The sequence below is a fragment of the Notolepis coatsorum genome (genome assembly GCF_963971535.1).
Source record: "Notolepis coatsorum genome assembly, chromosome: 1".
Lineage (NCBI taxonomy): Eukaryota > Metazoa > Chordata > Actinopteri > Aulopiformes > Paralepididae > Notolepis > Notolepis coatsorum.
This window is the reverse complement of record NC_140165.1, coordinates 34,823,194-34,838,700: the sequence shown is the minus strand read 5'-3', so window position 1 is coordinate 34,838,700 and position 15,507 is coordinate 34,823,194.

Genomic DNA, 15,507 nt, shown 5'->3' with positions numbered 1-15,507 from the left:
TCTATCTTCTATTTCTTTTTTTAAATGCTGTCAGGGTCGACTCGTGAATTAATTCTCCCGTACGCCTTGACGCTTGAACGTGCGCGAGTGAGATAATGGCACAGTGCCGCTAAATATCTGAAAACGCGGGTCACTCATCGGCAGAATTATACTGCCGAATATTGTTTCTCTGCCGGCTTTGCGATAACCAGGACATTCTTTAACCTGAGCACCCCCAATTAGAGGAACGGAGGGGGGTGGGGTGGGGTGGGGGGGGGGGTATGGTGGTGGTGAGGGAAGGTGGGGGGTGGGTTGGGGCAGGGGGAGCTGAGCGCTATTGCTTTGACCCGCCCGCGTTACTCAGAGGCACACTTGAGATGTGGCGGTTGGATATCGCAGAGGGAAAACAGACTGTGCTAGATGGCCAGGGGCAGACTGTGCCTCTCTATCAATGCAAAACAGACTACTTCCTTGGGCAAAGAGGACATTTCACTTTTTATAAGCCTCTCTCTCTCTCTCTCTCTCTCTCTCTCTCTCTCTCTCTCTCTCTCTCTCTGTCTTCCAACACCCCCTGATGTGCCCAGTTCATCAGGACCATTAACACCTTATTTATGCAGGCTTGTAAACCTACAACTGAAGGTCTCCATTTCACGGATGTGGCCCAGTTCCGCGTTTCAAGCATTAAGGTGATCACATCCTCTGAGAAATCGGACAATGCAAAAGTCTTACAGAAAATAAATAATCCAATCATATCCAATGATGTGTTTTTACATTCCCGTCAGGCGATCGTTTTGTCAGATCAAATGTGTCACATTAAATCTCGTTCTGGAATGAAACTTTGCAGCTTTGAATATATATATTTTTTTGTATTATATTTCCCCCCCTACTTTTTCTGTTTTTCTCCCACCCCAATGTTAGTTGTTATGCCAATTCCCAATCCCCTTCCTGGTCGTTGCGCACTATCACATGCTTCCTCCGACACATGTGTAGCCAGCCCACCGCTTCTTTTCACCTGGCAGCGCGGACTCTCACTGGGGGAGTATAACGTGTGGAAGGGTCACACTACCTCCCCCAGATCCTTCCCTCGCTGTGCAGGCGCCCCGACCGAACTGTAGGAGTCACTGTTTACAACGACCAGTACCCACCCGACCGGCTTTCCCACCCGCTGACACTGCCAATTGTGTCAGTATGGACGGCCGACCAAGCCGGACCTAGCTTTGAAGGTTAATCACTCCGTTACAAAAAGGTCTCATGGTACTATGATGGTACCGGATGGTATTTTGAGTTGTACCATGGTACTAACAATATACCATGGTACTAACATTATACCATGGTACTAACATTATACCATGGTACTAACAATAACATTATATCATGGTACTAACATTATACCATGGTACTAACAATACACCATGGTACTAACATTATACCATGGTACTAACAATACACCATGGTACTAACATTATACCATGGTACTAACATTATGGTACTACCATTATATCATGGTACTAACATTATATCATGGTATACCATGGTACTAACAATACACCATGGTACTAACAATACACCATGGTACTAACATTATACCATGGTACTAACAATAACATTATACCATGGTACTAACATTATACCATGGTACTAACAATAACATTATACCATGGTACTAACATTATACCATGGTACTAACATTATGGTACTAACATTACACCATGGTACTAACATTATACCATGGTACTAACAATACACCATGGTACTAACAATATACCATGGTACTAACATTACACCATGGTACTAACATTACACCATGGTACTAACAATACACCATGGTACTAACAATACACCATGGTACTAACAATATACCATGGTACCAACATTATACCATGGTACTAACAATAACATTATACCATGGTACTAACAATAGACCATGGTACTAACAATAACATTATACCATGGTACTAACAATACACCATGGTACTAACATTACACCATGGTACTAACATTATACCATGGTACTAACAATAACATTATACCATGGTACTAACAATACACCATGGTACTAACATTATACCATGATACTAACAATACACCATGGTACTAACATTACACCATGGTACTAACAATACACCATGGTACTAACATTACACCATGGTACTAACAATATACCATGGTACTAACATTATACCATGGTACTAACAATACACCATGGTACTAACAATATACCATGGTACTAACATTATACCATGGTACTAACAATACACCATGGTACTAACAATAGACCATGGTACTAACAATACACCATGGTACTAACAATACACCATGGTACTAACATTATACCATGGTACTAACAATACACCATAGTACTAACAATACACCATGGTACTAACAATAGACCATGGTACTAACATTACACCATGGTACTAACATTATACCATGGTACTAACAATACACCATGGTACTAACAATACACCATGGTACTAACAATACACCATGGTACTAACAATACACCATGGTACTAACATTACACCATGGTACTAACAATAACATTATACCATGGTACTAACAATACACCATGGTACTACCAATACACCATGGTACTAACATTACACCATGGTACTAACATTACACCATGGTACTAACAATACACCATGCTACTAACAATAACATTATACCATGGTACTAACATTACACCATGGTACTACCAATACACCATGGTACTAACATTACACCATGGTACTACCATTACACCATGGTACTAACATTACACCATGGTACTAACATTACACCATGGTACTAACATTACACCATGGTACTATTAATACACCATGGTACTAACAATAACATTATACCATGGTACTAACAATACACCATGGTACTAACAATACACCATGGTACTAACAATACACCATGGTACTAACATGGTACTAACATTACACCATGGTACTAACAATACACCATGGTACTAACAATACACCATGGTACTACCATTACACCATGGTACTAACATTACACCATGGTACTAACAATACACCATGGTACTAACAATACACCATGGTACTAACAATACACCATGGCACTAACAATACACCATGGTACTAACAATACACCATGGTACTAACAATATACCATGGTACTAACAATACACCATGGTACTAACATTACACCATGGTACTAACAATACACCATGGTACTAACAATACACCACACCATGGTACTAACAATACACCATTGTACTAACAATACACCATGGTACTAACAATACACCATGGTACTAACAATACACCATGGTACTAACAATACACCATGGTACTAACAATACACCATGGTACTAACAATACACCATGGTACTAACAATACACCATGGTACTAACAATACACCATGGTACTAACAATACACCATGGTACTAACAATACACCATGGTACTAACAATACACCATGGTACTAACATTACACCATGGTACTACCATTACACCATGGTACTAACAATACACCATGGTACTACCATTACACCATGGTACTAACAATACACCATGGTACTACCATTACACCATGGTACTAACAATACACCATGGTACTAACATTACACCATGGTACTAACAATACACCATGGTACTAAGAAGAATACACCATGGTACTAACATTACACCATGGTACTAACAATATACCATGGTACTAACAATATACCATGGTACTAACAATATACCATGGCACTACCATTACACCATGGTACTAACAATACACCATGGTTATAATAATATACCACAGTATTAACAATGTACCATGGTACTAACAATAAGCTAAGATAATATATGAATGTATTGATCCCAATGCAGCATGGGGGATGGGGGTGGGGAGATCTAGGTCGTCCTCGGACAGGCCCTCCATCGGTGCTTCCAGTCATCCCGATCCTCCATGCATCTGGCTAGCTCGCCGGTGCATTCTGTTCCCGCATCTCTCCTGAGTACGTCCACGTAGGTTAATGTGGGACGTCCTCGTGATCGATGCCCGTGTGTTGGTTCCCACAGCACAAGTTTTCTGGTACAGCACAAGTTTTCTGGTTGGCAGCTCATGGTGTCTCTGGCAGTGAACTTCTGCAGGGTGTAATAGTAGAAGACATAAATACAGGCAATACAATTATAGTACGGCAGAAAGGTAAAAATAGGCAGTGTAAACAATGTAATTAACTCTGAATTTACGCATAATGAGCAAGTAGACAGTGTAATCAAAGGTGCAGGTGAGGGTCTGTATGCCCTATCAGTTATTATATATATACATTATGATAAATATACTGTATATATACTATGAGTAAGAAAAGTATACAGTATACACAGGTACCCTAACCGGCTTGGACGGTATACGTCATACGCTGTAGTCCGTGCAGTTTAGGTGAGAGTCAGACACACTCAGTGATCAGACATTCCTAGTAGTTCTCGAGTTCTGCTTCCTTCTCATCCTCCTCTCTGCCACCAGCTCGACTCTCACTCTCACCACGGAGCTAGCCTTCCTCACCAGCTTGTTCAGTTTGTTGGTGTCCCTTGAGTTGATGTAGCTCCCCCAGCATACCACAGCATAGAAGAGGACGCTGGCTACTACAGACTGTACGACTGTAGTATTGCACACATTGAAGGACCTAAGTCTCCTCAGGAAGAACAGCCTGCTCTGTCCCTTCCCTTTCTGTGTTGTCCGACCAGTATAATTTATTGTTTTTTTTTGTGATAAAATGTTTCTTTATTTTACATGAAACTTAAGACATCACAGGACAGTAACAACAATAATAACAATAATGACAAGACAATTAAATTAAGTCAAATTAAATTAAATCAATTAATTATAATAATAAATTCAATATATATAAAAAATATATATATATTATATATATACAACCATATCCAGGTGAAGCTCAGTTGACCAGAATACCACAGGAGCATCCACCCACCCCTGCTATCCAACCCAAAAAACCGGACCCCCATAGATCACAGGCCCACCGCACATAAAACAGAGCATCCTAAGTCAAAATGTTTCTACTTTTAAATGTACTTAAGTAAAAACTTTTTTTCTGACTGTCTATTCTTCTGATAGCAGGTGTTTAATCAAAGATCCCCGCTTTCTAGTCTTGCACCAAGGACCAATCAGCATGGGTATGGGCAGGTTAATTTTCCATTGATGGGGATTTGATTGGCTGTTTTTCAATAAAGCGCGGCCGCAGGATTAATAACGTTAACGTTATTTCCGCCAGAGAAACAAATATACTAAAAAAAATTGTTGGACCTGTGAGATTTGTAGGCTACTTTGTAGGTCTGCATTTTAAATGTAAGGAGTAAAAAGTACGTTCTTTTTTCTCTGAAATGTAATTGAGTAAAGTACAAATCCCCCAAAACAGTACTTAATGAAGTACAATTACTCAAGTACTTTACACCCCTGGCTGTGGGGGCATCGGGCATCGATCACGAGGACGTCCCACACTAACATACGTGGACCTACTCAAGAAACATGCGGGAGCAGGAAGTACCGGTGAGCTAGCCGGATGCATGGAGGATCGGGATGACTGGAAGCACCGATGGAGGCCCCTGTCCGAGGACGACCTAGATAGAGATAGAACCTATGTGTTTTTCCCACAGTGTGCATGACTCCCGCCCTGGGCTATGCATGTCTCACTCCCCCAGGACGATCTGGCAGGGACGTTTTGTCAGATGCATGCGCAGGTAGCCCCGCGGGTCTGCACGGTTTTGCGCTTGGTTTAGAAGGAATAATCAAATGTAATTTTTGACCAATTTCTTTGGCCAGTTTAGGAAGCCGGTGTTCAGATACAATATTTATAGTGTACATCATGCCCCTATTGGACTTTCTGAATGGTCAGCCATCCGAATTTGCTGTACTACTTGTGCATTTTGTCCAACTGTGTCTAAGCGACACTCGTCACTTTCATGCAGGGGTACCTGGTCAGCACATTGTTACATTTACATTTACATTTACATTTACATTTACATTTACATATACATTACATTTACATTTAGTAATTTAGCTTTTATCCAAAGCGACTTACACGTTCAGTACAACAAGTCTGGCAGCTAAGGGTAAGTGATATAGTGTGTCAAACAGTGTTGAACTTGAGTTAATCATTGTCAATAATGATCATGTTTCTTGTTGGAAATGTTGGAAGATTATATTACGGCTAATTATAATAATGCTATCTTTCATTTGTTATCCCCCCCCCCCCGGACTAACGTTAAACAACAAAGCTAGCAGGGAGGCAGAAAGGCAGCAGACAGAAGCTCTGCAATGAGGAAACATTTTAATTGCAATGACAATCATCTCATTAAATCCAGGTCTGGAAAGTAACTGACCACTTTAACTTAAATTGAATTACTGTTCTTAAATGTCGTTTTGAGTTACTTGTACTTCAGTGGAATAGTTCATTTTTAGGCAACTTTATATCTTTAAAATATAATTGGAAATATTTGTATATTTCATTTTATAATAATAGTACACTTGTTAAGTCCAAAACCGAATATATATATATATATAATTCTACCAAGTAGAATGTTTTTTTTTTTTTTTTGTATTTTATTTTTTTATTCTTTTTTAAAACAAACATATAAACAAACATGACAACACACGATAAGATATACAAGCATTAATTGTCAGGGCACATCCAATGAGATCACATTTTGGTTAGTTGTTTTATATAAGATATACCCATAATACCTGTTATCTAAAAAAAAAAACCTACATACATATGCTCAGCTCGAACCCCCCCCTCCCGGACCCCACCTTGAGAAGTACCTCCACTATCCCTCGCACCTAACCAGGCACTACCATTATAAGCTAGCTTTTATTCTCTCCACCACTTCTAACCACATTGACATTTTGGATTCATTGAGACCCAGAATTCTTGCTGTAGATATTTCATGGTAAATTACATCGAGATATGTAAGAAACCAAACTTTACGGCACATTTTTTCCGGTTGAAACCAGCGTGATGCGATCAGCTTTTTGGCTACTGTGATACCCGATAAAACCAATCTCTTTAGCTGTGGATTCACTGCAAACTCAAAAACATCATTCAACAGCAATACCGAGGGGTGTACAGGTATATTCCAAGATACGAGTTTTGATATTTGTTGGGTCACATCTTTCCAGAATGCCTTAACTGGTGAGCAGTCCCAATACATGTGCATAAATGTCCCTTCGTCCCCATTTGTACATTGGGTGCATTTGGAATCTTGTTTGAGCCCCATTCGGCACAGTCTTATAGGAGTCAAGTATGTCCTGTGAATATAGTTAAGATTGATTTGTTGATGATCCGGGTTCCTTGATGTAAGTCGGACATTTGCCCAGGCTCCTTGCCAATCAAAGTCATTTTCCAGGTCTGGTATATCCCTCCTCCAGACAGAGTCAAGTTGGAGGGTTTCATACAAGGACGTTAGTAATTGATGATAAAACTCTGAAACAAAACCTCTCGATGTCTCTCTTGAGTAGAAGAATTTGTGGTATCTGTGGTGTTCAATTGGTCTGTCTAATGGAACACCGTGAGACTTCAAACATAGCTCTAACTGTTTGTGAAAAAGCCATGTGGACTTGGTGAGATTAAATTTTTTGCGTATTTCTTTATCACTACAAAAACCCTGTTTGTTAAAAATATCCCCTAATGAGTGTATGCCTTGCTCTTCCCATATAGGGAATCTTATAGGTCGTTTTCCAATTAAGAGAGCATTGTTATTGAATAAGGGAGTATGGTTGTGCCATTCTTGTGGGTTAGGATTTTTTTTTTGTGATTCACGCCATATCCGGATCGCATGAGTAATTATGGGGCCAAATTTTCGTTCACAGTGCTTGATTGGTAGTTTAGTGTATGCTATGTCCTTCAGTCTATGTGGGGCTACTATGTTTTCTTCTATTTTCCTCCAAGATGCTAATGCTTGGGAGTCAAACCATGTTGTCAATGGACTTAATGAGTATGCCTTAAAATATAGGAAAAAATCTGGAAATGCCATGCCACCATCTGCTTTATTTCTCTGTGCGGTGGATCTTTTTATACGTGGTGGTTTGTTATTCCAAATAAATTTGTATGTGGAGGAGTGTAATCTTTTCCAGTAACCCTCTGGAGGGGGTAACGGTAGCATTGAACAGAAGAAGTTGATTTTAGGTAGTACATCCATCTTAACTATTGATATCCGTGCTTGTACTGTGTTCTTAAGTTTTGCCCATCTATCAAGGTCGTCTTTGATTTTGTTTTGTATTTTTGTGTAGTTGTGCTTCACCGTTTGTCTTATGGTAGGGAATATTTCCACTCCCAAGCATCTGAAATGTTTTACCATCGGTATCTGTCCTGGGAGGGTTGTATCTTTTTTTGCAGGGGTGTTAAGTGGAAGGAAAGCCGACTTCGGCCAATTTATCTTAAATCCCGATAAATCACCAAAGTCCTCAATCAACTTGAGCAGATGAGGCAATGTGGTGTTGGGGTTTTTCATGAACAATATTACATCGTCCGCATATAAACAAATTTTTTGTTGTGTGCCCTTGATTACGATAGGTTCTATGGATTGGGATTGTCTTATATATTGTGCTAACGGCTCTAATGATAGATTGAACAGACCGGGACTAAGAGGACAACCCTGTCTGGCAGAGCGTGATACCGGAAATATTTCAGATATGATTGTGCCTGTTATAATCATGGCCGATGGGTCTTTGTATAATACTTTAATCATATCGATGAATCCTTTTCCTAACCCCATCCTTTCTAGCACTGCCCACAGATACGACCATTCCAGCCTGTCAAAGGCCTTCATAGCATCCAGGGACAGTATCGCCTTAGGTATGGTATCCTCTTTGTCGGCATCAAGTACGTGCAGTATACGTCTTATGTTCTCAGTGATCAGGCGGCCTCCTATGAAGCCAGTTTGGTCCGGGTGAACTAAAGACGTCATATGCTTTTGTAATCTGATGGCTAATACCTTAGAGTACAGTTTGATATCTGTTCCGAGGAGGCTTACAGGTCTATAACTACCGCACTCGTTGGGGTCTTTGTCTTTTTTAAGGAGGACTGTTATGAGTGCAATATTGTCGGTTTTATGGAAGTTCCCCTCCTTGACTGAGTATAAGATCATATTTAGTAATAAGGGGCCAATTATGTCCCAACAAGAAAGGTACATTTCTGATGGGAAACCGTCTCTTCCTGGAGCCTTACCACTTTTCATTGCGGTTATGGCCATCTTGAGTTCCTCTAGTGTGATCGGTATTTCTAACTGTTTAGCGTCATCCTCTGAAAGTTTAGGGAGAATAATTTGATTAAGAAATGTGTCCATTTTGTTTTGATCGAAGGTCATTTCTGATTTATATAAATCGGAGTAGAATACTTTGAATGTATCGTTTATTTTTACCGGATCTGTTACAAGTACTTGTTGTGCTCTAATGGTAGTTATATCTGCAAATGTTGCATTAATTCTTAATCGCATGGCTAATAGGTGGCTGGGTTTGGAACCATGGGAGTACTGCTGTTGTCTTGTGCTGCGTATTTGTATTTCCGATTGTTGTCTGTATATGTCATTGATCTCTATTTTTAGTACGTTAACTTGATTTTCTAGTCGAGTTGAGTTGTTGTATTTCAGAGAATTAAATAACGTTGAGTAAAGCGTTTCCAGCTCATCCAGTTTTGTGTTTTGATTCTTGCGCATTTTGGAGGAAAAGCTATCCGTGAAGTCTTTGATCATTCCCTTTACCGACATCCATATTATTCTGGGGTCTTGCACTCTCCCGTTGGAATACTATAAGAGCTTCTTTGAGTTGTGTAATGAATTCCTTGTTGTTAAGCAGCAACGAGTTAAATCGCCATCTTGGGGCTCGGGAGGATAGTATACCAAATGTACCTTTAAGGAGTAAATAACAGTGATCTGATAGTGCGTTGGGTATCATTTCCACTTCATAATTATCAAATAGTCTCTGTGATGCAAAGACATAATCTATTCTGGATAGTGTCTTATGTCTCGCAGATCGACAAGAGTACTTTCGGGTCGTGGGGTTAAGTAACCGCCATAAGTCCTTTACACCTGTAATCTTTGACCAATCCTTTAATGCCTTCGATGAATTCTTTTGTTCGCTGGAAAAGGCGAGGTAAGATTTGTCTATCCTTGGGTTCCAGATGGCATTAAAATCCGCTCCTATTATAAATGAGTAATCGGGAATGTCTAACATTGCATTGGTTAGTGTAGTGAAGAAATCTTCTTCGTACAAATTTGGGGCGTATACCGCTATCAACGCTATTTTCCTGTTCTTATGTTCAATCTTAGCTATAGTTATCCGACCTTCTACATCAGACCATACTCCCTTTAGTACAATATTCAACTAGAATGTTTTAATAACTTTCACTTAACCATATTAAGGTTAGGCATGTGTTTAACGTTTCCACTATTGACTAAATTATTGAAAATGTAAGTTATATACATGTCTTTGGTTGGGTAAAACTACATTCATATGATGTACTTGTATTATTGGTGTACTGTACATGATACTATTTATCATTCATATGATGTACTTGTATTATTGGTGTACTGTACATGATACTATTTATCATTCATATGATGTACTTGTATTATTGGTGTACTGTACCATGATACTATTTATCATTCATATGATGTACTTGTATAACAAGATACTATGTATCATTCATATGATGTACTTGTATTATTGGTGTACTGTAACAAGATACTATTTATGATTCATATGATGTACTTGTATTATTGGTGTACAGTTACATGATTTAGTAATGTCTTTGGTCACTGCCATGATGGCACAATACAGTGGTACTTTTGCACTGTGGAAGTACAGGGGCATGAGAATTCGGTCAATCCCATGGAATATTGTAGTACCGTGGTACTTTATTGTAAAGGCTTGACAACTCACACTAAGAGTGGGCACATGGCTGCATGCTTCTCACTGCCCACTGTGCCCAGGCTCTCTTCTGGTAGGCCAGGAAGCCACATGGTGGGCTCCTGCACCTCGCAGCTATCTACTGTGGAGGAGGTGGACACAGTATGTTCTGCAGATTAAGATGAGGAACATAGCCTAAAAAAAGAAAATCTCCCAATATGAATGCCAAAACTCCCTAACAAAGACTTGAGGCAAGGAATGACCCCGCAAGCTAACCTCCAGCGTACACGGCGATACACACAGTGGTTCGTGTTTGAAGGACGCAAACAAACAAAAAATTAGATGCTTGGCCGTCACTTTCCCCAGAAGTTCTCCATCCCACACAAATGTAAAACTTTCTCTCTATTTGGTTTTCTTGCACACTCCGAGAGATTTATGGAGAGCGGCACTTCTTGTAGATTTAGTGGAAGCCTCCCGCAAAATCAGCAGCACCTTTTCGTGGCTCGGGGGGGGGGAAGACAGAAATAAAAAAGAGATGTTGACATCATGTCGGGAAAGCCCAAACCGCTAACCCGGGGGGTGCGTGTGCCAGTGCTGCAATTATTGTGCCCGTGTCAACAGATGGATGCGGAAGAGGTGAACTTCTGTCATCTGTCGGTTGCCGTCGCTCCTCTCTTTCCCTTCCAAGGAGGGGAGATTTACGATGGCAGCCTTGGAAGAAAGGAGCTCGGCGACATCTGGAGAAGCGCGATGCCGTGGCATGGTTTAGCGGTGACAGCGGCTAATTTAGAGGTAGTAAAAGTGTTAGCCGGGACCCGGGCGAGGAGTGATGGACAGCTGTATTCCCCCCGGCAGGACTGCGGTGCGAAAGACACACGTCGGGGTAAAAAATAGCCGCCCCCACGAACAGGCTGTGGGTCTCACTGGGGCCCGGTGCTATTCCCTCCAGCTTTAGTTTCATTAGCCAGAAGAGAGACAGAGAGATAGACAGAGAGATAGAGAGAGAGAGAGAGAGAGAGAGAGAGAGAGAGAGAGAGAGAGAGAGAGAGAGAGAGAGAGAGAGAGAGGAATCAATCAGGAATGACGGTGATAATAGGGAGAGAGGAAGGTGAGACCCTATTCACGGAAGAAAATCTCATCGTAATTCTGTTTGCTCGCCACGCATTGTGGATGTAATTGTTGCGATCATTTACGGGGGGTGGGGGGGTAACCAAATGAAACAAATCTGTCTATAGCCTTGAAATTATAATTGTAATCCTCTTCCTCTGACTGATATGAACTATTTCCCATTTGTTCTGGCATCACTAAGGCGGATTTCCTACATACTGTAGCCTCTAGGGGTGGAACGGTTCACAAAATCCACGGTTCGGTTCGTATCACGGTTTTTTGGTCACGGTTTTCGGTGTTTTTTTTATTTTAATGTTTTTATTAACATTTACAGTGGTTTGCCTTAAATAATGTTTGGCACACAAAGACCGAACTGACAACTGGCAACATTTGTCAAAGTATTAACTTAGTGCAAACAAACTAAATAATTAAACCTTTACATTTTTGTGGCCACATTGCCCGAATGGGGAATGTTATATAAACCCCCCCACAGTGGTGTGGAGTTGGTACGTCCCAGCAGGGACCAGGATGTCAATACAGCCGCACGGCACAGTTGACACACACGCTCTAGTCTCCTGGCTCATTATTGAACACAAACAGTTATTTTTGAACCTCTGTTGTCAAGCTCATCAATATACCCCCCTTCCCCACTCTGGTGTCATGGAGTCACTTTGCTGAGAGCGTTTCCACGGTTATTTTGCTTGTGGCTAACGTTAACTTATAACCGAACATTTACATTTACTTACATTTAGTCATTTAGCTGACGCTTTTATCCAAAGCGACTTACAAGTTCTGTACGACAAGTCATCATGAAGGGCACAACTCTATCAGCTGAGTAACAACATTCATCAAAGTGTTGAGTGCTACAGTGTAGGTTAGTATATTAGGACAAGTGCATGACAGTAAGGTTAGTTAGGGTTAGATACTTAAAAAAAAGAATAATAATAATAATTCAGATAATGGTTGAAGAAGTGCGTCTTTAGTCGATGGCGAAATATTGGACGGGATTCGGCTGTCCTAACTGGGGTGGGTAGTTCATTCCACCATTGTGGGGCAAGGACTGAGAATAGGCGACTTCTCTTTGAGGACCCTCCCGGAGCTTGGATAGGAGTAGGTCTGAGGCGGCCAGAAGATGCAGAGCGTAGGGGTCTTGAGGGTGTGTAGTTAGAGACCATTGGCCGGAGGTAGGCGGGAGCGGTTCCCTTTGCCGCACGGTATGCTAGGTCAAGGGCCTTGAAGCGGATTCGTGCAGCAATGGGGAGCCAGTGCAGGTCCCTAAGAAGTGGGGTGACATGGGCCGACTTCGGTAGGTTTGAGATCAGGCGGGCCGCTGCGTTCTGAATGAGTGGCAGTGCTTGGTGGCAGTGGCCGGGAGGCCAGCGAGCAGTGCGTTGCAGTAGTCGAGGCAGGAGATGACTGTTGATTGGATGAGGAGTTGGGTGGCTTCTTTTGTCAGGAAGGGGCGGATCCTTCTGACGTTGCTCAGGAGGAATCTGCAGGAACAATACACACATGCCCCGAACCGTGGAGGTCGTACCGAATGGTGTACGGTTTGAATGCGTACCGTTCCACCCCTAGTAGCCTCCCTTAGCTTTTATTTATTTTTTGGTTTATTTGGATTTCTCAGAATCCTATGTTGATCTTCGATGACTCTATATAGCTTCCGACGGTCAGTAGCACATTGTGACATCAAATTCAAGGTTCAAGAGGTTTATTTATCACATACATCCCAGGGCATACAGTGAAATGCAGTTGGCCATGCCCGCTTCGATTGTGCAAGAATACAATAGAAAATAAAATAAGTAGAAGATGATAAAGTAGACATAAAATAGACATGATAAAATAGACATTATTCCTTCCTTTAAAGTGTCCTTTTCTTATGTGTTTAAACTTTAAAGTGACCTGTGGTGCAGAATGTGTGTTGTGTGTGTGTTCATGTGTGCTTGGTGTGGGGAGATCAGTGTTCAGTGTTCTGATGGCCTGAGGGAAGAAGCTGAGCCTTAGTCTCTCGTCGTTAGAATTGCCCGGCCCTCAAACACGATTGGAGATTGGAATTCCACGATTGTTTTAACAACTGGAATTTAGTTCTGCATTTTTCTCCCTTTGGATTTTAAAGTGGAGTGCATGCGAACGTCCTAATAAATACACCCGTATTAACGAAATAGACATACGCTTGCTCTCTCTCTCTCTCTCTCTCTCTCTCTCTCTCTCTCTCTCTCTCTCTCTCTCTCTCTCTCTCTCTCTCTCTCTCTCTCTCTCTCTCTCTCTCTCTCTCACAATGGCAGTCACAGTTAAGTACAGTATTAGAATTAAAAGGGGAAAAAACAACAACAACAGCGGATCCTCTGAATCTAGGATAACTAAAAGTCCCATTTTGGCATACCTGTCCAGAGTCCCATGCATATGTATGAAGTCCATATGGATGGTGGGTGGAGAGGTAGGCGACCGGCTCCCTGCAGGCGAAAAAAAAAAAGAAAACCCAACTAAATAGTTGAGCTTGACCCATTTTATCTCGCAAATCCATCCTCGCCGGAGTGAAATCTCCGCCCAGAGAATAGCGGTCTGTGTATTTGCCTTTCTCTCCCAAAACACACACTCGTTTGTTTTGGGCGAGCAAGGTTTAATGAGACAGACTGCCTCAGCGGGCGCGGTTTAATGTCACAAAGAAAGGTCTTTTTTCTTGTTTTATATATATATCGAGAGGAGTTAATTGCTGAAGAGAATTAATTAAAAATGTTGACTTGAGAATATTGCTCATTGATTGCTGTACGTTTCTGCTACTTGTGATTGTAGGGAGCATTTTCACGGCACGGCTGCATCTTGTTACTTGGGGGTATGGAGTTTAGTATTCAGTATCGATTTGTGCATCATGTTTTTGATAAAAATTATAATGCATTCGGATCGCGGTGGGATAGCAGTGAATCTTTGAGATGCAATTCAATTAGGGATACGATACTGATGCGTGTGTGTGTGTGTGTGTGTGTGTGTGTGTGTGTGTGTGTGTGTGTGTGTGTGTGTGTGTGTGTGTGTGTGTGTGTGTGTGTGTGTGTGTGTGTGTGTGTGTGTGTGTGTGTCTGTGCACAAGTATTAGCTCCACTGACATGAAACCACTGGCATTTCAAACCTCAACCCCCATAATCAGTGATAGACAGACCGACCGACAGACCGACAAACCGACAGATCGACAGACAGACAGACCGACAGACCGACAGACCGACAGACCGACAGACAGACAGACAGACAGACAGACAGACAGACAGACAGACAGACAGACAGACAGACAGACAGACAGACAGACAGACAGACAGACAGACAGACAGACAGACAGACAGACAGACAGACAGACAGACAGACAGACAGACAGACAGACAGACAGACAGACATGACTGTTTACCACGTCCACAGACTCACTCTCTGTTTAACCTTGTAACATGACACACACACACACAGGCACACAGGCACGCACGCATGCACGCACACACACACACACACACACACACACACACACACACACACACACACACACACACACACAAACTTGACCTCCATGCCTAATT